Below are 22925 nucleotides of genomic sequence, written 5' to 3'. Positions count from 1 at the left end.
AACGCAGCGTTTCCGCGCGGTATTTTCCGCACCATGGGCACAGCGGATTTGGTTTTTCATATGTTTACATGGTACTGTAAACCTGATGGAACACTGCTGTGAATCTGCAGCGGCCAATCCGCAGCCAAATCCGCACAGTGTGCACATAGCCTAATTCTAAAGGTATGTGCACACGCTGCGGAAAACGCTGCGGATCCGCAGCAGTTTCCCATGAGTTTATAGTTCAATGTAAACCTACGGGAAACAAAAATCACTGTACACATGCTGCGGAAAAACTGCACGGAAACGCAGCAGATTACATTCCGCAGCATGTCACTTCTTTGTGCGGATTCCGCAGTGGTTTTACAACTGCTCCAATAGAAAATCGCAGTTGTAAAACCGCAGTGAAATGCGCAGAAAAAAACGCGGTAAATCCGCCATAAATCCGCAGCGGTTTAGCACTGCGGATTTATCAAATCCGCAGTGGAAAAATCCGCAGAGGACCAGAATACGTGTGCACATACCGAAACCCTAACCCTAGCCCTAACCCTACCCCTAGCCCTAACCCTAGCCCTAACCCTAGCCCTAACCCTACCCCTAGCCCTAACCCTAGCCCTAACCCTACCCCTAACCCTACCCCTAACCCTACCCCTAACCCTAACCCTACCCCTAACCCTACTCCTAACCCTACCCCTAACCCTAACCCTATTCTAACATTAGTGGAAAAAAAAAATTCTTTATTTTTTTATTGTCCCTACCTATGGGGGTGACAAAGGGGGGGGGTCATTTATTATTTTTTTAATTTTGATCACTGAGATATAATCTATCTCAGTGATCAAAATGCACTTTGGAACGAATCTGCCAGCCGGCAGATTCGGCGGGCGCACTGCGCATGCGCCCGCCATTTTGGAAGATGGCGGCGCCCAGGGAGAAGACGGACGGGACCCCGGCTGGATCGGTAAGTATGATGGGGTGGAGGGGACCACGGGGGGGGGGGGGATCGGAGCACGGGGGGGCGGGAATCGGAGCGCGGGAGGGGTGGAACGGAGCACGGGGGGCTGGAATGGAGCACGGGGGGGTGGAACGGAGCACCGGGGGGGGTGGATCGGAGTGCAGGGGGGGTGATTGGAGCACGGGGGGGTGATTGGAGCACGGGGGGAGCGGACAAGAGCACGGGGGGAGCGGAGCACTGGACGGAGGGGAGCCGGAGCAGTGTACCGGCCAGATCGGGGGGCTGGGAGGGCGATCGGTGGGGTGGGGGCACATTAGTATTACCAGCCATGGCCGATGATATTTCAGCATCGGCCATGGCTGGATTGTAATATTTCACCAGTTATAATAGGTGAAATATTACAAATCGCTCTGATTGGCAGTTTCACTTTCAACAGCCAATCAGAGCGATCGTAGCCACGAGGGGGTGAAGCCATCCCCCCTGGGCTAAACTACCACTCCCCCTGTCCCTGCAGATCGGGTGAAATGGGAGTTAACCCTTTCACCCGATCTGCAGGGACGCGATCTTTCCATGACGCCACATAGGCGTCATGGGTCGGATTGGCACCGACTTTCATGACGCCTACGTGGCGTCATGGGTCGGGAAGGGGTTAAAAAATATACTGTTTTCATAGGCAGTTTGTTCCAAAACATTGCAATTATACTAGAATAGTAGATGACTGGAAAATAACAATGACTGCAATTCAGATAGGTAATTTAGAGAAAATATGAGGAAATATTATTTGCATAATAATTTGGAACACAGTGTATTACTCTGATCCCACACACTGCCACCAATGTGAAGGAAACCCAGTTCCTCCCGCGTCACCAATCCGTGACGTAACTACACAGGCACAGCTCTCCGGCGCCCCCTTTGTCTCTCAGATCAATAAGGAAACTGCACCTAGAGCAAATGACCGCCGGTGAGACTGCCCTGTTACCCACGCTGGGTATTCTAAGATTCGCAATCAGAGTAAAAGGATCAGCCCAAAATTAATTTATGATTTAATTGCCTTAAGGGCGCACTAGATAATTACAAGAAATATACAGAAAAATATACCAAGAGTTACAGTCAGAGTAAAATATAACAATAATAATACAAGGCTTAAAGGTATAAAGCTGGAGGTCAATTTACCAGGTTGAAGGTCGCTTGTGGAAGCCGGGAGGCTCAGCATTCCGCAGGTCCAAGACTTAGTTCCCGGGTAGTCCCCAGAAAGCGTGTGCTTGCTCCTCTCTGGCTGGCATACACTACCCCTTAGCTCCTTAGTTAGTCATCTTCCTCTGTTCTAACCCACACTCCAAGAGTCCCAGGTCTTAACCCTGCTGTGTCCCTCCCCCCTGTACCTGGGCGGGCTAAGAATCTCCACCCCTCAGCTTCCCTGCAAGATCTGTATCCAATATCTAATAAATAAGATCAGGATTGAGTTATAAAAAATATCAAAAATCTCTGATGGTCCCTGGAGCACCATCAAATCCATTATCATCAAATGGAAAGAGTATGGTAAAAGAACAAATCTGCCAAGAGAGGGCTGCCCACCAAAACTCTCAGCCCGGATAAGGAGGGCATTAATCAGAGAGGCTCTAACCTGACAGCAAATCTATCAGACATGTTGGATTTGAACCAACCAAACCTTGTTGCATCTATAGTATATAAGCCACAACCAGAGGTGTCTGGCAGCAGCGTAATCGCTTAGGTGACCGTGTGTGTATTATTCTGTTGGGAGGAAAAGCTATCGATTGAATGAGTCTATATTCTACTGTTTCCTGTTATCAAGCATTTTTCCTGTGGATATTCAGCCTGTTACTAACATTGCAGTCCTATGCAGTTGTATTGATTATGCTTCTTGTTATGTTTTAGGTGCACCAAATATCGTATAATTTCAAAGAGATTCATCTACTTGTAAAGGAAGGGTCTCCATGGCCGCTAAGCCCTTTTACAGTGAGGTAAGATAATGCTGTAGAAACAGCTCTGAACCAGCCATTGTGGTCTAAACTACTCAACACTTACGGAAACCTGTCATCAGAAAATATCCTGTTGCATAAATCAGGTTTTTGCATTTCATATACATATATTTCTTTTTTTTACAATGTTTTTTTTTTACAATCCGTAAATTTTAATTTTTTTTTTCTAAATAATCTTGCAAATTTCACAATGTCTACTGTGGCATTTTTAAAGTCTGTCTTCCTGGTGTTTCAGGAAATTCACATGTATGTTAGTTACAATGAACAGACGCTGTCATTTGTGTGTCTAATGAGCATATGCAAAAATCATTGTGAAGTGAGGGAACTGTGACATTGAGTATTTTGATTGCTGTATCCTTTTATATCCACCCTCTGTAGAGGTGTTACCAGTCATTGTAATCCTGGCTTTGCTGATAAGGAGCTTGCTAAACACATTTGAATCTAAAATTGCCTCCGTGGCCACTGTAAAAATTGCAAGATTACTGATTTTATTTTTTTTCATAAAGATCTTGATAAATAAAAAGAAAATAAACCTGACTATAACTTAAAAAAATACATATAACACAAATAAACAATTTAAAGGTAATTTTCTTATGATGGTTTTACTTTAATTGAAGACTGAGACCTGGAGAAACTGAAACAAACATTGTACTCATTAACCGATTTATTGGCATAACAGTTGCAAATAACAATTTCCAATATTTTACATTTATATTGTGATTACATTTTTTTTATGCTATATGCTTAGTGAGGTTAAAAATAACAAAATTTGCTATTCTCAACCATTGCGGGTCCCTTGTGATGCGCTGCAAACAGACTTTATTGACAGTCTTCAGTTGTGACATCACGAAAACACCACGCATGACCGCTGCTGCCAATCTCTGGGCTCATTGCTCAGATGTGGTGTAGCAGCCTGTCAACAAAGACTAAGTGCAGTGGTGGAGACGCATCATTGGAGCAGTGATGGGTGAGTACAGAAAATTGTATTCTTCTTAACCTTCTCAAGCCATATAATTATAAATGTATTCACAAAAAATAACTTCAATATTTTAAAAATATTTTAAAATCTGAAAAAAAACTGAATTGTGTATTTTATTTTATTTTTTTTATTTTGAATTCCATTATATTATGTACTCAGGTCACACCCAGAGCTGAATTTACAATTCTGCTGGTTTCCTGTTGCCAGAGAGCAGTGCACTGTGGGAGCTCGGTTACCGTTAGGTCAAATGTCTGCCAGCGGGGTGGAAGAAACCCGCTATTTGCTTTCAGCAGAACTCTGCAATGGAGAAAAGACAAAACTGAAAGCTCAAATTTATATGAATGTAGAGAAAAATATTTTCTAAGTTACTTTTTATGTAGATGTAACTGGTGATATTGTTAAATGTGGTAACGTGCTTAAAAAACTAAAATATGAATTGTGTCACGCTGCAGAATTTGTATTTAGGATTTCAAGAATTAATGATAATTAAAATTGTTGTTTTTTTTACACAATGTGAGTCAATGATGACCCACGATGTAACATGTCCAGATGCCATTTTTTTGGGCTTCCTATCTTTGTTATAGATCTAACAATTTTTTAAAGTACTGGCAGAGTGATTCTGGTATAACATGGCGCTCTACAGGGTACTACGCCATTTGTGTATTTCAGTCATTTTACTGGGCTTTACATTAGCAGCTACTTCGTGCAAACAGCATAGTTGTGCCAAGCTCGGACCGCAGTGGCACTTCCTATCGCTGTAATTGTCGCATGACTGTGTGCAGGTTTTAATCTGTATTAGGAAATAGAAATAATATGATGTTGCAGAGATTACAGCCAAAATGTAGAAAGTGTAAAGTAACATGAAGTACAGGACGCACATGCACACCCTTATAGTTCCATAATTTTTATATTTGCTTGGAGTTCCAGACTTCTAAGAGACTTTGTCCTGACATTGCCAAGGAGCAGTGGGAATAGGAAGCTAGGACAGCTCTCACGGTTAGAAATTTACATTGCCGACCTAATAGGCCAGATTCTCCCAGAACAAAGACATCATAATGACTGTTGTTACTGTAAAACACATGGAACATTATGAGAGGATGAGAAGCTTCTTCCCTGAGCAGACAAGTAAAATATGTAACACGTACAGGAATAAGGGAGCATGCAGGAGCTTCAAAAGTGCACTCTCAGTAAAGTTTTAATACATCATAGAGACAAGTGAAAAGTGTTAAAGGGGTTGCCCAGGACTTTCTTTTTTACCCGGGGCTAAAAAATAATAGTCAGGCAGTTGTTAACTGCCTGCTTGGTGTACCTGGCGCTGGGTTAGAGCAGTCACCCACCGCTCCTGCCGGCGATTCAGCTGCTTCACGTCAGCAGAGCTGCTCTTCTCCTTACGGGCTGCTATGCTAACGTGCTATGCTACTGCCAACATGATGCTGATGGACCGCCGGCTTCCCGCAGTTAGGCAGCTGGGAGTCGGCTTTTAGTCAGCATGACATCAGAAATCACGCCCATCAACAGAGCAGAGTGGAAGAGAAGTCACTGGTCTGTCGACAGAAGTCGAAGAATTGCAGACAGGAGCAGTCTGTGACTTCTCTATGTTATCAGATATTTGCATAACAACTACCTACCTGTTAGATCTTAGCAGGGTCGGACTGGCCATCTGGCAATTCTGGCAAATGCCAGAAGGCCCTCTCTGGTCATGGGCTGCCTTGTCTGCTTCATTTTTAACAGAATCAGTGTTCTTAAGACACCCATACTGTTAAGAGTTATGATGGAGCACAAAGTCGCTGACTCCATCACTTACCCCAGCAGGCCACGGATATCATTAGAAAAATTGATCTAGTAGAAAATCTTCCTTTTCGCCATCCAGGGTAATATTAGTGATATTCCCATCTGGTTCATGGGGACGGGGACAACATGGGCCTGTGTGGTTTCAAATGCCAGGACTGAATTTCAGTCCCAGTCCGTACCTGGATCTTAGGCACATTGTAAAAACAAAATAGTTGTGGATAACCCCTGTAATTGCGGCAGTTTAATTTAATCAAACCCACAACAATCTCTAAAACAGAGTTTCCTAAAAACTGAAGACGGTCTTAGAGGAGAACTACACTCACCCGAGTCCTGCCCCTCCTGCGGAGGTTTCCGCACCCTAACTCCCACTGATTAGAACTTATAACAACTCTCTATGACATGACAACAGTTTTCTGAAACTACAGTTACATTTAAGGGTTTTAGATACACCCCTAGGTGTTGTAATTGTCATATGTGGGCCCTGAAGACTTGTGGAGCCCAAAAGGTCCTCATGCCCTATAGTAAAAGGCTAGTATTATATATGAAGCAGGATCATTGGGACCCTGTAAAGACCACATAGCATACACACCTAACATACTGTCCTCAGTAGACTAACACCACACATAGGTACTAAAATCTGTGTGCTATGTTGGTGAGGGACAGAAATACATACTGGATTTTGTGGGAGATATGTTGTTCTCGTACTCGCGCAGGGTTTGGTTGGTTACAAAAACCTAGAAAATTTTCGTTGCGTCACCTCCACTCTAATGTCTTATTAATAAAAGTCACATAGAACATGTTTAGCTTCTGTGATGTGTTTTGCATAGCAAACCAGAGCAGATTCCGCTTTGGCTTTTAATGATCCTGACATAGATTTCGGTCTGTGGTACGAGTTGTTCCTAACCTCGGAAGCGATGGGTGATTTTAGCCATGTCTCTTCCCCTTGTCTCTTTCTTATAACATCACGGTTGTAAGCACTTTTGCCCTCAGGTGACACATGGAAGTCGTGTTTTCTGTAGATGTGGACATGACTTGGTGCCTGAACTGAGAGCAGACTTGGCCAGGATAGTGTAGTAATGAGCTGCACAAAGTTTAAGCTGTAGATTTGTCATCTGTCAAATTTATTGTTCGCTCTTGAAAAATGGCAGGAACAATTTATTGGATCTGACTGGCAAATCTAGCAAAGGGAGCCACAATGAATGTTGATGCTGTCGAGCATCTCGGCTGCCTGTCTTGCCTGTTTCTATGTTGCAATATGTCCATCGCTTTACAGCCACCAGAGGAGCCATTCAGTCCATTCTACAGCCACATCAAATTTGTCTTTTTTTTCACTATATGCATGTTGTAAATTTCTCATTTTCTGGTCCACATCCCATTAGACTTTTATTACAAGTATTTTAAGTATTAGAATGGTTCTGGTTTAGGATCGCCACAGATTAGAAATTAAACATTTATTCTTAGAGTCCCCCATAGTTGAGAGCCATAAATCCAGTGTTGCTTCCTAATGATAGTTTTGTGATGTATTGAAAAATTATCCACATTACTATTTATGTTCAATTTTCATCAATCTACTCATACATTCAAGTACTGCGCCTCGGTCTGAAAATCAATTATATTTGGGCAGAGATTACTGCTCTCTTCATCCTGAACTACCTGGCTCATATAAACAATGCCAGATCTATATTATAGAGCTGTTATGTACATGAATTTACTCCAGACCCCCATTGCCTCCCATGTTGTATGTGATGGATTTCATGCATCAATACATTCTGTATTATAGAGGCACCAAAGAGTGGCGGCTATAGGGGTTCGGTATGCTGTCATGCAGGGTCTGTGCACACGGCATTGGTGAGTGTAAGCCCCTATAGAATACATACAGGCGGAAAACAGAATAATTTAATACTGAATAGTAATTGAGATTTACCTATAGGTTGTTCACTGCCCTGAAAATCTCGTTGACAAATCAACTGTTCTGAAATGGTGATGAATCCGATTCTAGGGATTTTCCAACTAAAAATGTATTTATCACCTATCCACCAGATAGAAGATACAGTGCCTTGCGAAAGTATTCGGCTCCCTGGAACTTTTCAACCTTTTCCCACATATCATGCTTCAAACATAAAGATACCAAATGTAAACTTTTGGTGAAGAATCAACAACAAGTAAAACACAATTGTGAAGTTGAACGAAATTTATTGGTTATTTAAAATTTTTGTGAAAAATCAAAAACTGAAAAGTGGGGCGTGCAATATTATTTGGTTCCTTTATGACTTCTTTCACAGTCCCGTCGGTACGGGGCCGTCACAAAGCATCGGCGCGACGTACTGACGGACGTTGTTAAAATTTGTCACAACGTGGGCAGCGGATGCAGTTTTTCAACGCATCCACTGCCCATTCTAAAGTCCTGGGGAGGAGCTAGAGATCTCCGCCTGGGCATGCGCCCTCCAAAGTGCAGGATGCGACGTACGAAAAAACGTTCCCTTGAACTTTTTTCGTGACGACGGTCCGCCAAAACCCGACACATCCAGTGAACGTCAGAAGCGACGTATGGCCATACATCGCGATCCGTCGACAATACAAGTCTATGGGAAAAAAACGCATCCTGCGGGCACATTTGCAGGATGCGTTTTTTTCCCAAAACGACACCTTGTGACGGATCTAAAAAGACGGAAATGTGAAAGAAGCCTAACTTAATACTTTGTTGCGCCACCTTTTGCTGTGATTGCAGCTGCAAGTCGCTTGGGGTATGTCTCTATCAGTTTTGTACATCGAGAGACTGAAATTCTTGCCCATTCTTCCTTGGCAAACAGCTCGAGCTCAGTGAGGTTTGATGGAGATCGTTTGTAAACAGCAGCTTTCAGCTCTTTCCACAGATTCTCGATTGGATTGAGGTCTGGACTCTGACTCGGCCATTCTAACACCTGGATACTTTTATTTGTGAACCATTCCATTGTGGAATTTGCTTATGTTTGGGATTATTGTCTTGTTAGAAGACAAATCTCCGTCCCAGTCTCGGGTCTTTTGCAGACTCCAACAGGTTTTCTTCAAGAATGGTCCTGTATTTGGCTCCATCCATCTTCCCATTAATTTTAACCATCTTCCCTGTCCCTGCTGAAGAAAAGCAGGCCCAAACCATGATGGTGCCACCACTATGTTTGACAGTGAGGATGGTGTGTTCAGGGTGATGAGCTGTGTTGCCTTTATGCCAAATATATCGTTTGGCATTGTTGCCAAAAAGTTCGATTTTGGTTTCATCTGACCAGAGCACCTTCTTCCACATGTTTGGTGTCTCCCAGGTGGCTTGTTGCAAACTTTAAATGACACTTTTTATGGATATCTTTGAGAAATGGCTTTCTTCTTGCCACTCTTCCATAAAGGCCAGATTTGTGCAGTGTACGACTGATTGTTGTCCTATGGACAGACTGTCCCACCTCAGCTGTAGATCTCTGCAGTTCATCCAGAGTGATCATGGGCCTCTTGGCTGCATCTCTGATCAGTCTTCTCCTTGTTTGAGATGAAAGTTTAGAGGAACGGCCGGGTCTTGGTAGATTGGCAGTGGTATGATACTCCTTCCATTTCAATATGATCGCTTGCACAGTGCTCCTTTGGATGTTAAAAGTTTTGGAAATCATTTTGTATCCAAATCCGGCTTTAAACTTCTGCACAACAATATCACGGACCTGCCTGTTGTGTTCCTTGGTCTTCATGATGCTCTCTGTGCTTCAAACAGAACCCTGAGACTATCACAGAGCAGGTGAATTTATACGGAGACTTGATTACACACAGGTGGATTATATTTATCATCATTAGGCATTTAGGACGACATTGGATCATTCAGAGATCCACAATGAACTTCTGGAGTGAGTTTGCTGCACTGAAAGTAAAGGGGCCGAATAATATTGCCCGCCCCACTTTTCAGTTTTTGATTTTTCACAAAAATTTTAAATAACCAATAAATTTCGTTCAACTTCACAATTGTGTTCCACTTGTTGTTGATTCTTCACCGCATGATATGTGGGAAAAGTATGAAAAGTTCCAGGGAGCCGAATACTTTCACAAGGCACTGTAAATGTGTTATTGGTTGTGATCAGACCAGGGAATCCCCGCTGATCCCAGAAATTGGTTCCCAGAGTTCCCTGTGTATGTAGCAGCAATATGCTATAATAGGGGCCACTATTCTATTAATTTCTATTGGACGGATGTAACAAGTATTTCACGTAGGGAACTCAGCTTCATTCATACAGAAGACTTTGACAACCCCCTTCTTCTGGAGATTCCAGTGGAAGAACCTCCAACAGTTATACATTTTTTATTTTTTAGTGGGGAAACCTACTTTAGGCTACGTTCACATTAGCGTTGCGCGCCGCTGCGTCGGCGACGCAACGCACGCAAAAACGCGTGCAAACGCACGCAAAAACGCTGCGTTTTGCGACGCGTGCGTCGTTTTTTGATGAAAATCGGACGCAAGAAAAATGCAACTTGTTGCATTTTCTTGCGTCCGATGCTAGCGTAAAAAACGACGCACGTGTCGGAAAACGCTACGCGAAAAACGCATGCGTCCCCCATGTAAAACATAGGGGCGCATGACGCGTGTGTCGCCGCTGCGTCGCCCGACGCTAAGGCGACGCACACTAGCAGAACGCTATGTATCCTCAGAAAACATCTGTAACGTGAAGCTGAGAATATTTTGTAATGTCTGATTTAAAAGGGGATTCACTTTGCACTGCTCTGAATAAAAAAGGAGGCTGCGCATATGCAGCTACACAGCTTTATCCATTTACTTCTACGGGAGGTACAAAAATAGCACAACATGCTTGCATTTTTGAAACGCTCATAGAAAAAAAATTAGAAAGATGTGTATGTATTTATATTGACAGTGTTGCAAGATGGAACCCCATTTTGGAGATAGGTATGGGTCACAGAGGTGGTTCCCACAGCAATCAGATATTTGTGACTGAGATAGAAATATCCCTTTAATGATTAAAAGGCAACAGAACTAAAGGACTATTCTATCCACAAAAGAAAACAACTTGGAAATGTAGGTTAGGTTCCAACGATGAGTTTTTGACGATTACTGAGCAAAACAATGCAGTGTTTTACAGTTCCAGTAAAGTGGATGGGATTCCTAAAAATCTCCATGTCCCTTGTGCTTTTCATTTTCCTAGCAAAAAGTAACCTGCGCTGTGTATTTGATAGTTGAAACTTGTCAATTTCCCCTGCAGGTACGCTGAGTTTTATGTGCGGATTTCACCTATAGAATTGAATTAGTTATGATAGATAGCGCTTATCCCCATCATACTCTATGGGGCCACGCACATGTCCAATTTTTTCCTCGTACCGAGTCAGTGCAAGGAAAAAAATCGAAGCGTGCACCATTTGCCTCCCAGAATCAGATGCCACTTGACCATTCAACTCTGGTTTCACACTCGAATATTGACTGACAATAAAGAAAAGGTGGAGATTTTTTTTTTCCACCTCTGAGAAAACCGGATCTGATCAAACTGTGATCAGAGTCAGATCAGAGTGTAATTAGCATAATCAGACTAATTTCCTCGGATGAGAGAAAAACGGTCATGTGGCCCTGGCCTTAGCGAATATAATTAGTGGTGAAGGAGCAAGATCTTCCCTTCTTTTTGTGTGTTTTGTATGGAAGGTATCAGAGCAGCCATTCTGTGCTCACTCTTGAGCTTAAAGAAAACTGACTATTCAAGTCGGAGCCTGCAGAGGCGGAAACCAGTGATAAATGCAGGATACAAGTCCTATCAGAAAGCGTTATTGGTAATGTGCACATATATGTGGCTACTTATTTCGAAAAGGTACCTGAAAAGACAGTTACTATTTAAACACTAAGCAACGACAATTGATTTGCTCATCTGTATTCATGATGTGTACATCAGTGGTTATTTGATAAAGCTTTAGTTATTTACTCTGATATCTATAACTCTGTATGTAACTCCTTTCTCATATACAGCACCATGGAATAATGGTGCTGTATAAATAAATAATAATAATAATACTCTGATATGATGCATTCTTCTATGTCTGACATTGTTCCACTTTACCCTGCAGTATAGCTTGGCGTGTGCAGATGAGGAGTAGGAGCGCCCTTGGTAAACTTTTTGTTGTCACTATTACGAGCTGGATGTCTTTGGATTTCTTCAGCCGGCAATATTTATAGCATTTATATATCTACTAGATGGTGGCCCGATTCTAACGCATCGGGTATTCTAGAATATGCATGTCCACGTAGTATATTGCACAGCCCACGTAGTATATTGCCTAACCACGTAGTATATTGCCCAACCATGTAGTATATTGCCCAGCCACATAGTATATTGCTCAGCCACGTAGTATATTGCCTAACCACGTAGTATATTGCCCAACCATGTAGTATATTGCCCAGCCATATAGTATATTGCTCAGCCACATAGTATATTGCCCAGTCACGTAGTATATTGCCCAGCTACGTAGTATATTGCCCAGCCACATAGTATATTGCTCAGCCACGTAGAATATTGCCCAGTCAGGTAGTATATTGCCCAGCCACGTAGTATATTGCCCAGCCACATAGTATATTGCCCAGACACGTATGTAACAGATTAAAAAAAGAGTTAAAATAAAAAATAAACATATACTCACCTTCCGAGGGAGCCCTTGTAGTCCTGTCGCCTGTGTGCGGTGCACGCGGCAGCTTCCGGTCCCAGGGTTGGATGAGCACAGGACCTGTGATGAAGTCGCGGTCACATGACCGTGACGTCATGGAAGGTCCTTTTCGCATACCATCCTTGGCCCCTGAACCTGCCGCTTGCACTGCCGAGGAGAGGACACGACGGCAGAGGGTGAGAATAGCAGGTTTTTTGTTTTTTTATTTTTAACATTACATTTTTTTACTATTGATGCCGCATAGGCAGCATCAATAGTAAAAAGTTGAGGACACACAGGGTTAATAGCAGCGGTTACGGAGTGCGTTACCCGCGGCATAATGCGGTCCGTTACCGCCGGCATTAACCCTGTGTGAGCGGTGACCGGAGGGGAGTATGCGGGCGCTGGGCACTGACTGCGGGGAGTAAGGAGCGGCCATTTTCTTCCGGACTGTGCCCGTCGCTGATTGGTCGTGGCTGTTTTGCCGCGACCAATCAGCGACTTGGATTTCCATGACAGACAGGGGCCGCGACCAATGAATATCCGTGACAGAAAGACAGACGGAAGTGACCCTTAGACAATTATATAGTAGATGTTTTTAATTCCAGTACAACAAAATGTACAAGGCAGGTTATAGGAGGCGTTCTGCAAAGTCAAGAAAAACCTCACAGCACATTGTCTACATCTCTTCATGCTGCTTGTGGTGAAGGAAAAAAAAAGACTCCCTTCAAGTTGTGTGATTTCCAAAAAAGGCAGGAATTGATTCTCTTTAACGAGGCAATTGAATGTCTTTTGCCAAGAGAGACGCCTTGTTCTTACAGTTAAATTGTCAGTTTGGAGGTAGAGTAATAATTGATCTTTACTTTTAAAGCATGTGTAATGGTTTCTGTAAGATTGCTTTCCACTTTTAAGGCTCCTGTAATCTCGTTGTTTAAATTTTGAGCCAAACTTGTCTTTCACATATTGTTGAGTAGGGAGGAAATATTACCATACAGACTGGCAGCGCATCTACAGATCTACATCCACATTGTCTCACACTGTTTTTTAATCTATTTAGTGCATCAACTACAGGGACTACAGATCTCAGCACATCCAGATGATATGTGCAACCCTGGGCATGTATTTCCACCAGCATTCTTCTTTATTCTACTTTATAAATTCACAGGGGAACAATTTGAAAAACATTTTCTGTTGAGTTAGGTTTTTGAGCTGATTTATACAAAAATTGGCATGCTGATTCCAAAAATGTAGTCAGTTTTTTTCTAGCACGTCAAGTTTTTCCTACACAACTTACCTGCCAGAGAAGCACCATTGCACTGATATCTGTAATAAGACTTGTTATCTGATTACAATTCGACTCATATAGAGCTACGTGGCAACTTGTAAGGCTATGTTCACACCTTGCGGCGTCCCTCTGCGGGTTTTCCCGCAGCGGATTTGATAAATCTGCAGGGCAAAACAACTGTGGTTCTCCCTGCAGATTTATCGCGGTTTGTTCCGCGTTTTCCGCTGCGGGTTTCCGCCTATACTATTGATGCTTCATATGCAGCAATATGCAGCATCAATAGTAATGTTAAAAATAATAAAAATTGGTTATACTCACCCTCTGACGTCCCGATCCCTCGGCGCTGCACCCGGCGGTCCGGTTCCAGAGATGCTGTGCGAGAAGGACCCTTCGTGACGTCACGGTCATGTGACCGCGACGTCACCGCAGGTCCTGGTCGCACAGCAACTCTGACCGGACAGCCGCGTGCAGCGCCCAGGAGCTCCGGACATCAGAGGGTGAGTATAACCAGATTTTTTATTTTTTAACCCCAAATATGGTTCCCAGGACCTGGAGGAGAGTCTCCTCTCCTCCACCCCGGGTACCACCCGCACATTATCCGCTTACTTCCCGCAACGTGGGCACAGCCCCATGCGGGAAGTAAGCGGTTCAATGTATTCCTATGGGTGCAGAATCGCAGCGATTCTGCACAAAGAAGTGACATGCTGCGGGTTGTAAACCGCTGCGTTCCCGCGCGGTTTTTCCCGCAGCATGTGCACAGCGGTTTGCGGTTTCCATAGGGTTTACATGTTACTGTAAACGCTATGGAAACTGCTGCGGACCCGCAGCATCAAAATCGCGGCGGTTCCGCGGTAAAAACCGCTAAGTGTGAATATAGCCTAAGAGTAGTCACAACTTTGTCATGCCTATTTCTTATATATTTCATTTTTTGTTCATATTTGTACTATTTAAAAAAAACAACAACACTTTTTAGGTACAGTAGTTTACATAGTTTTGAGAAGACAAAAATCCTATAGTTCAAAAACTTGACGTGATAGAGAAAAACTGAGATCATTTCTGGATTCAGCATCCAAAAATTAATTAAGAACAGTTGTCTGACCTAACTCTTAAAAAATTGTGTTCCCCAGTGTCATCAGTTTATTTTATTTGATCTGCTTTGTGGAATATCAATAGCTCAAATTGTACAAATTGCTCAAATTGTGCAATGGGACTTTGGAAATACAATTGTACGATCAACCTAATTCTTAAAGCAATGGCCTTTGTATGGTATGCTTACCATTGGTTATTTAGTTACTGCCAACCTGCAGCAAAAGATGCATAATTTGTAGCCGTTGTGGATCTTGAACTCTATATCCATGCTCTAGCATGCCATTGGGGTCCTCTGCTCAAGACGCTATGTCGTTTTAAAATGTGTGAGAATGGGAAGCACATCAGGTATTTGCCAGATACATGGTCAATCAGTCCCCATTTTTTTTCCAGACTCAAATTCTTGCAGGTAAATAGAGAATTTCCGGCTTTTATAGAGCTTCATTTTATTGGCACCAGTACGTAGACACTAGGTATCGACTGATGCAGGGCTTTTCCTCAAGTGTTACCTTGCTCAAGGCTTACTGAGCATCCATCTTTACTCCTAAAGTGTAAGTTTTTATTTGAGAGTCCATAGCAGACTATTAGTTTTATGGCCTCACATAATCTGGATATTTCTATGTACAGAATGAGGATTGGCGCAGAGGTGTGCAGCATGGATAAGATCTGATGTGTCTATGTATTGATACGGAGATAGACTGACACATAATTGCTGCCTATGAAAGTGCATTCACAACTGTGAACGATTACTTCTTACCGCATCAATAACATTTTCAACATGACAATAGAAAACTGTGCTGAACTGATTGGGAACAGGGCGAAAATGCTTCATATGACTCCACAGCAGCAATAGCCTTGAAGATATTATTTGTTCTATAAAGGACAGCATCAGCCCTTCCCCCATCCTCCCTTTAATATGTATGATGTAAAGTTTTTAGTTTGTTATAGATGACTTTTATCCTGATTTAGTTTGGAATTACCGTCTGTCTACACGATATTACCAGATTGTATTATATTTATCAGCTCTATCATAGATACAAACTCTCCTAAATAACTTGGCAGCGTCTACAGAATCCCATTCCATTGCATTACACTGACTAATAATATTGCCCAGGAACGGCAGAACAACCCTCTGCTAATTTGATTTGTCTCTGTCTCAGGCACCAACAGTGAATCTTCAAGTCTGCTGAATAATGCTAATCTTAGACTGATACAAGCCCTATTGCAATGCATATAGAGAGCTATCGTTCATATAGTAGCACTCAGTATCCATCATGGAAGCTATTGCAAGGGTTCTTGGTATTCTCTAGAAGGCTTTATAGTATGTGGGCTTCAGGGACACATGTACAACTTGTACAGCCTCAATAAAAATGTAACCTAACGTATATTACAAAAATCCATTTACTGCTACCTACTAAAGCCTGCTCTATCCAATCACATAGAAGCTTTAGATCTGTGGATCTTAGCAGTATTTTCCTCTATTCCATTACTACCATTACTGTACATCTATCATCTGTCTTCCCAGCTCTTCCAGAACCAAGTACGGTTTTCCCATATGAAGTTAAATATCATTTGGTTGATACATTGCTTGTTGTGACCAATGTATCAACTCAGGCTGCACTATCATTTTTGGTAACCCACTTCCACCCCTGAGTTTCTAAAACCTTCTGTGACAATTAGGTGCTGTGTCAATGTGGATAGGAAGCAATAAGGCTACGTTCACATTTGCGTTCTGCCGGGCTGCGTCGGGCGCAGCCGCGGCGACGCATGCGCCATGCGCCCCTATATTTAACATGGGGGCGCATGGACATGCGTTTGCATGCGTTTTGCGATGCATGCGTCTTTTTTGCCGCAAGCGTTAGGGCGCAGAGGACGCAGCAAGATGCATTTTTTTGCATCCAAAATCCGGCAAAAAAAGGACGCATGCGTCGCAAAACTATGTGCTTTGCATGCGTTCTTGTTTGCGTTGTGCATTGCGTCGCCGACGCAGCCCTGCACAACGCAAATGTGAACGTAGCCTAAGTGAGCATTCTTTATGTAAGACGACATAGTCTAACCACAAGTGTCAACATATACTTGGTCTATTACTATGTTTCTCCGAAAATAAGAGAGTGTCTTATATTATCTTTTGCCCTGAAAGATGGGTTAGGCTACGTTCACACTAGAGTTATGCTAGTGTGCGTCGGGTTAGCGTCGGGCGACGCAGCGGCGACGCACGCGTCATGCGCCCCTATATTTAACATGGGGGACGCATGCGTTTTTGTTTGTTGCGTTGTGCGACGCATGCGTCTTTTTTGCCGCAAGCGTCGGACCAAGAAAACGCAACAAGTTGCATTTTTCTTGCGTCCGATTTTCGGCAAAAAATGACGCATGCGTCGCAAAACGCAGCGTTTTTGCGTGCGTTTTGCCACGTTTTTGCGTGCGTTGTGCGTTGCGTCGCCGACGCAGCAGCGCACAACGCTAGTGTGAACGTAGCCTTAGGGCTTATTTTCAGAGGATGTCTTTTTTATTTCATGAACAACAGTCCAAATTTATTCTTCAACCTCTTCATACCCGGACCATTTTCCGTTTTTGCGTTTCTGTTTAATGCTCACCTTCTTCCCAGAGCCATAACTTTTTTATTTTTTTCCCAATATAGCCGTGTGAGGGCTTGTTTTTTGCGGGTTGAGTTGAAGTTTTGAATGACCCCATTGATTTTACCATATAATGTACTGTAAAATGTGGAAAAAAAATTGACGATATCAAATATGTGTATTTTTGATATTTTGTTTATTGTTTTATTTTGAATGGGGAAAAAGGGGGGGTGATTTGAACTTTGATTTTTTTTAAATATTTTTAAAAACCTTTTTTTCACTTCATACTTGCTTCAATAGTTTCCATAAGAGACTTGAAGCTGCGATCTTCTGATTGCTTGTGCTACTCTGAGCAGGGCTGGGCGGCGCTCATAGCAGATTGACTATGACAACCAGAGGTCTCCTGCAGACCCCAAGTTGTCATGTCAGGCCATCAGCGACCCGGGCGCCGATGGGTGGGGTTTGTGATGCGCTTCTGGCATGTTAAATGCCGCTGTCAGAGATTGACAGCAGCATTTAACATGTTAACAGCCTCGGGTGGATAGCGATTAACAGCCGCGGGTGGATCACGATCACGCCGGCCGTTCAGCTGATCAGCGCCACAACTGCATGTGTCGCGGCTGTGTCAGTCACAGCTCATGCATGGAGAGCTGTTTGTTGGGCTCTCCATGCATGTGCTGTGACTGTGACACAGCCACGACACATGCAGCTGCGGTGCCGATCAGCTGATTTGCCGGCGCAATCCAGGAAGCTGGGTTCCATCTGCAGCTTATTCGGCAAGCACTATAGCTTGCCGAATAAGAGAGAACCCGAACAAATTTGCTTAACTCTATTGATGACATCTCGCACCTTTTCCACCCAACTGAGCAGAGATGGCTGACATGCACAGAGGGTCTGGTGAAATATAATCTACCTCCCCAACATTATTTTCAGTTTGAACAAATCAAACTCTCCATTATGGTCAACTGAAAAGACGTTACCTTTGAGGTTGCCCAGAACGAGTTGGATGTCATTCTGTGATCTCCAATAAGTACCCTTTAATATCGGTTCTGCACTCTGTAATGAGGTCCAATTTATTGGGGGTTCACCAGCACTTTTTTTTTTAATATTGGAAGCAGCAGTTGGACGATGTGGAGATTCGTAGCAAGATCAGGGTGGAGCGTGTTCAGGAAACACATTGTAAATGAAACGTGGAGATAAACCCAATATAAAATTATGCATGGAGCCATCTATGGTTTCAGTATACCTAAAAAAGATCCTCTGTCACATAGACTAACAGCGTGTCCTAAATGTCACCTTATTAACTCCACTCTCATGCACGGCCTTTGGTCTTGTCCTGCATCAGTTTCATTTTGGGGATTAGTTGCAACTTGGTTAACACTATTTGGGGCTCAGGGTACACCATGTCTCCCTGTTTAGCCTTATTATTACCCCTCTGGAGTAATACGGATTTTCTTCTACAATCTGGTGTGTTAATGTATTTTCTGAAAATTTTAATAAAAATTAGGTTTTAAAAAAATGGAAAAGATGCAGCATCAGGGCCGGAGCCCACATCAAAGGAGGAGACACGACTTGCGCTGTATATATATACGGCACATGTCGTGAAGGGGTTAACAAAAAAATCAAGATGTATTCAAATATAATCATTTCATCACAGACACTGCACATACACATGCATATACATCACATACACATCTACTATATAATTGTCGAAGTTTCACTTCCGTCTTTCTGTCTGTCTGTCACGGAAATCCCGCATCGCTGATTGGTCGCGGCCGCAAAAAGGCCACCCCTACTCCCCTGCAGTCAGTGCCCCCTCCATACTCAACCCCCTCCCCAGTCAGCGCCCACATAGCTTTAACCCCTTTATCCCATATGACGTACTATCCCGTCGAGGTGCCCTGGGACTTAATTCCCAGTGACGGGATAGTACGTCATATGCGATCGGCCGCGCTCACGGGGGGAGCGCGGCCGATTGCGGCCGGGTGTCAGCTGCCTATCGCAGCTGACATCCGGCACTATGTGCCAGGAGCGGTCACGGAACGCCCCCGGCACATTAACCCCCGGCACACCGCGATCAAAGATGATCGCGATGTGCCGGCGGTATAGGGAAGCTTCCCGCAAGGAGGGGGCTCCCTGCGGTCTTACCTCCCTCCCTGCTACTTCCAGGCCCGGATCCAAGATGGCCGCGGATCCGGGTCCTGCAGGGAGGGAGGTGGCTTCACAGAGCCTGCTCAGAGCAGGCACTGTGAAGCAGCCTGCACTTCTATCAGATCGGTGATCTGACAGAGTGCTGTGCAAACTGTCAGATCATCGATCTGTGATGTCCCCCCTGGGGCAAAGTAAAAAAGTTAAAAAAAAATTTTCCAAATGTGTAAAAAAAATAAAAAAAAATATTCCAAAATAATGAAAAAAAAAAAAAATTATTCCCATAAATACATTTCTTTATCTAAATAATAAAAAAAAACAATAAAAGTACACATATTTAGTATCGCCGCATCCGTAACGACCCGACCTATAAAACTGGCCCACTAGTTAACCCCTTCAGTAAACACCGTAAGAAAAAAAAAAAAAGAAAAAAACGAGGCAAAAAACAACGCTTTATTATCATACCGCCGAACAAAAAGTGGAATAACACGCGATCAAAAAGACAGATATAAATAACCATGGTACCGCTGAAAGCGTCATCTTGTCCCGCAAAAAACGAGCTGCCATACATCATGATCAGCAAAAAAATAAAAAAGTTATAGTCCTCAGAATAAAGCGATGCAAAAATAATTATTTTTTCTATAAAATAGTTTTTATCGTATAAAAGCGCCAAAACATAAAAAAATAATATAAATGAGGTATCGCTGTAATCGTACTGACCCAAAGAATAAAACTGCTTTATCAATTTTACCAAACGCGGAACGGTATAAACGCCTCCCCCAAAAGAAATTCATGAATAGCTGGTTTTTGGTCATTCTGCCTCACAAAAATCGGAATAAAAAGCGATTAAAAAATGTGACGTGCCCAAAAATGTTACCAATAAAAACGTCAACTCGTCCCGCAAAAAACAAGACCTCACATGACTCTGTGGACCAAAATATGGAAAATTTATAGCTCTCAAAATGTGGTAACGCAAAAAATATTTTTTGCAATTTAAAGCGTCTTTCAGTGTGTGACGGCTGCCAATCATAAAAATCCGATAAAAAACCCGCTATAAAAGTAAATCAAACCCCCCTTCATCACCCCCTTAGTTAGGGAAAAATAAAAAAAAAGTATTTATTTCCATTTTCCCATTAGGGCTAGGGTTAGGGCCAGGGTTAGGTTCGGGGCTAGGGTTAGGGCTAGGGTTAGGGTTAGGTCTAGGGTTAGGGTTAGGGTTGGGGCTAGGGTTAGGGCTAGGGTTAGGGTTAGGGCTAGGGTTAGGGCTAGGGTTAGGGCTAGGGTTGGGGCTAGGGTTAGGTCTAGGGTTAGGGCTAGGGTTAGGGTTGGGGCTAGGGCTAGGGTTAGGGCTAGGGTTGGGGCTAGGGTTAAGGCTACCGTTAGGGTTGGGGCTAAAGTTAGGGTTGGGGCTAAAGTTACGATTAGGGTTTAGATTACATTTACGGTTGGGAATAGGGTTGGGATTGGGGTTAGGGGTGTGTCAGGGTTAGAGGTGTGGTTAGGGTTACTGTTGGGATTAGGCTTAGGGGTGTGTTTGGATTAGGGTTTCAGTTATAATTGGGGGGTTTCCACTGTTTAGGCACATCAGGGGCTCTCCAAACGCGACATGGCGTCCGATCTCAATTCCAGCCAATTCTGCGTTGAAAAAGTAAAACAGTGCTCCTTCCCTTCCGAGCTCTCCCGTGTGCCCAAACAGGGGTTTACCCCAACATATGGGGTATCAGCGTACTCAGGACAAATAGGACAACAACCTTTGGGGTCCAATTTCTCCTGTTACCCTTGGGAAAATACAAAACTGGGGGCTAAAAAATAATTTTTGTGGGAAAAAAAAAGATTTTTTATTTTCACGGCTCTGCATTATAAACTTCTGTGAAGCCCTTGGTGGGTCAAAGCGCTCACCACACATCTAGATAAGTTCCTTAGGGGGTCTACTTTCCAACATGGTGTCACTTGTGGGGGGTTTCTACTGTTTAGGTACATTAGGGGCTCTGCAAACGCAATGTGACGCCTGCAGACCATTCCATCTAAGTCTGCATTCCAAATGGCGCTCCTTCCCTTCCGAGCCCTCCCATGCATCCAAACGGTGGTTCCCCCCACATATGGGGTATCAGCACACTCAGGACAAATTGGACAACAACTTTTGGGGTCCAGTTTCTCCTGTTACCCTCGGGAAAATACAAAACTGGGGGCTGAAAAATAATTTTTGTGGGAAAAAATTTTTGTTTTATTTTTACGGCTCTGCATTATAAACTTCTGTGAAGCCCTTGGTGGGTCAAAGCGCTCACCACACATCTAGATAAGTTCCTTAGGGGGTCTACTTTCCAACATGGTGTCACTTGTGGGGGGTTTCTACTGTTTAGGTACATTAGGGGCTCTGCAAACGCAATGTGACGCCTGCAGACCATTCCATCTAAGTCTGCATTCCAAATGGCGCTCCTTCCCTTCCGAGCCCTTCCATGCGTCCAAACGGTGGTTCCCCCCCACATGTGGGGTATCAGCGCACTCAGGACAAATTGTACAACAACTTTTGGGGTCCAATTTCTCCTGCTACCCTCGGGAAAATACAAAACTGGGGGCTAAAAAAATAATTTTTGTGGGAAAAAATGTTTTATTTTTACGGCTCTGCATTATAAACTTCTGTGAAGCCCTTGGTGGGTCAAAGCGCTCACCACACCTCTAGATAAGTTCCTTAGGGGGTCTACTTTCCAAAATGGTGTCACTTGTGGGGGTTTTCAATGTTTAGGCACATCAGTGGCTCTCCAAACGCAACATGGCGTCCCATCTCAATTCCTGTCAATTTTGCATTGAAAAGTCAAACGGCGCTACTTCCCTTCCAAGCTCTCCCATGCGCCCAAACAGTGGTTTACCCCCACATATGGGGTATCAGCATACTCAGGACAAATTGTACAACAATATTTGGGGTCCAATTTCTCCTGTTACCCTTGGGAAAATACAAAACTGGGGGCTAAAAAATAATTTTTGTGGGAAAAAAAAAGATTTTTTATTTTCACGGCTCTGCGTTATAAACTGTAGTGAAACACTTGGGGGTTCAAAGTTCTTACAACACATCTAGATAAGTTCCTTGGGGGGTCTAGTTTCCAAAATGGGGTCACTTGTGGGGGGCTTCTACTGTTTAGGTACATTAGGGGCTCTGCAAACGCAATGTGACGCCTGCAGACCATTCCATCTAAGTCTGCATTCCAAATGGCGCTCCTTCCCTTCCGAGCCCTCCCATGCATCCAAACGGTGGTTCCCCCCACATATGGGGTATCAGCGCACTCAGGACAAATTGGACAACAACTTTTGGGGTCCAATTTCTCCTGTTACCCTCGGGAAAATACAAAACTGGGGGCTGAAAAATAATTTTTGTGGGAAAAAATTTTTGTTTTATTTTTACGGCTCTGCATTATAAACTTCTGTGAAGCCCTTGGTGGGTCAAAGCGCTCACCACACATCTAGATAAGTTCCTTAGGGCGTCTACTTTCCAACA

General features: G+C 43.4%; 1 protein-coding gene across 1 annotated transcript in view; it reads left to right on the top strand.

Annotated features, from left to right (window-relative positions):
- PTPRF (protein tyrosine phosphatase receptor type F) overlaps window positions 1-22925 on the top strand; it is a 1072658-nt gene that overhangs the window by 442396 nt on the left and 607337 nt on the right. Inside the window, exon 4 of the mRNA XM_069738054.1 lies at window positions 2828-2913. The gene's annotated coding sequence lies outside the window, so the exon portion shown is untranslated. The remainder of the gene's footprint in view (window positions 1-2827; window positions 2914-22925) is intronic.

This window comes from Ranitomeya imitator, chromosome 8, assembly GCF_032444005.1.
Source record: "Ranitomeya imitator isolate aRanImi1 chromosome 8, aRanImi1.pri, whole genome shotgun sequence".
Lineage (NCBI taxonomy): Eukaryota > Metazoa > Chordata > Amphibia > Anura > Dendrobatidae > Ranitomeya > Ranitomeya imitator.
This window is presented reverse-complemented; position numbering and strand designations above follow the sequence as displayed.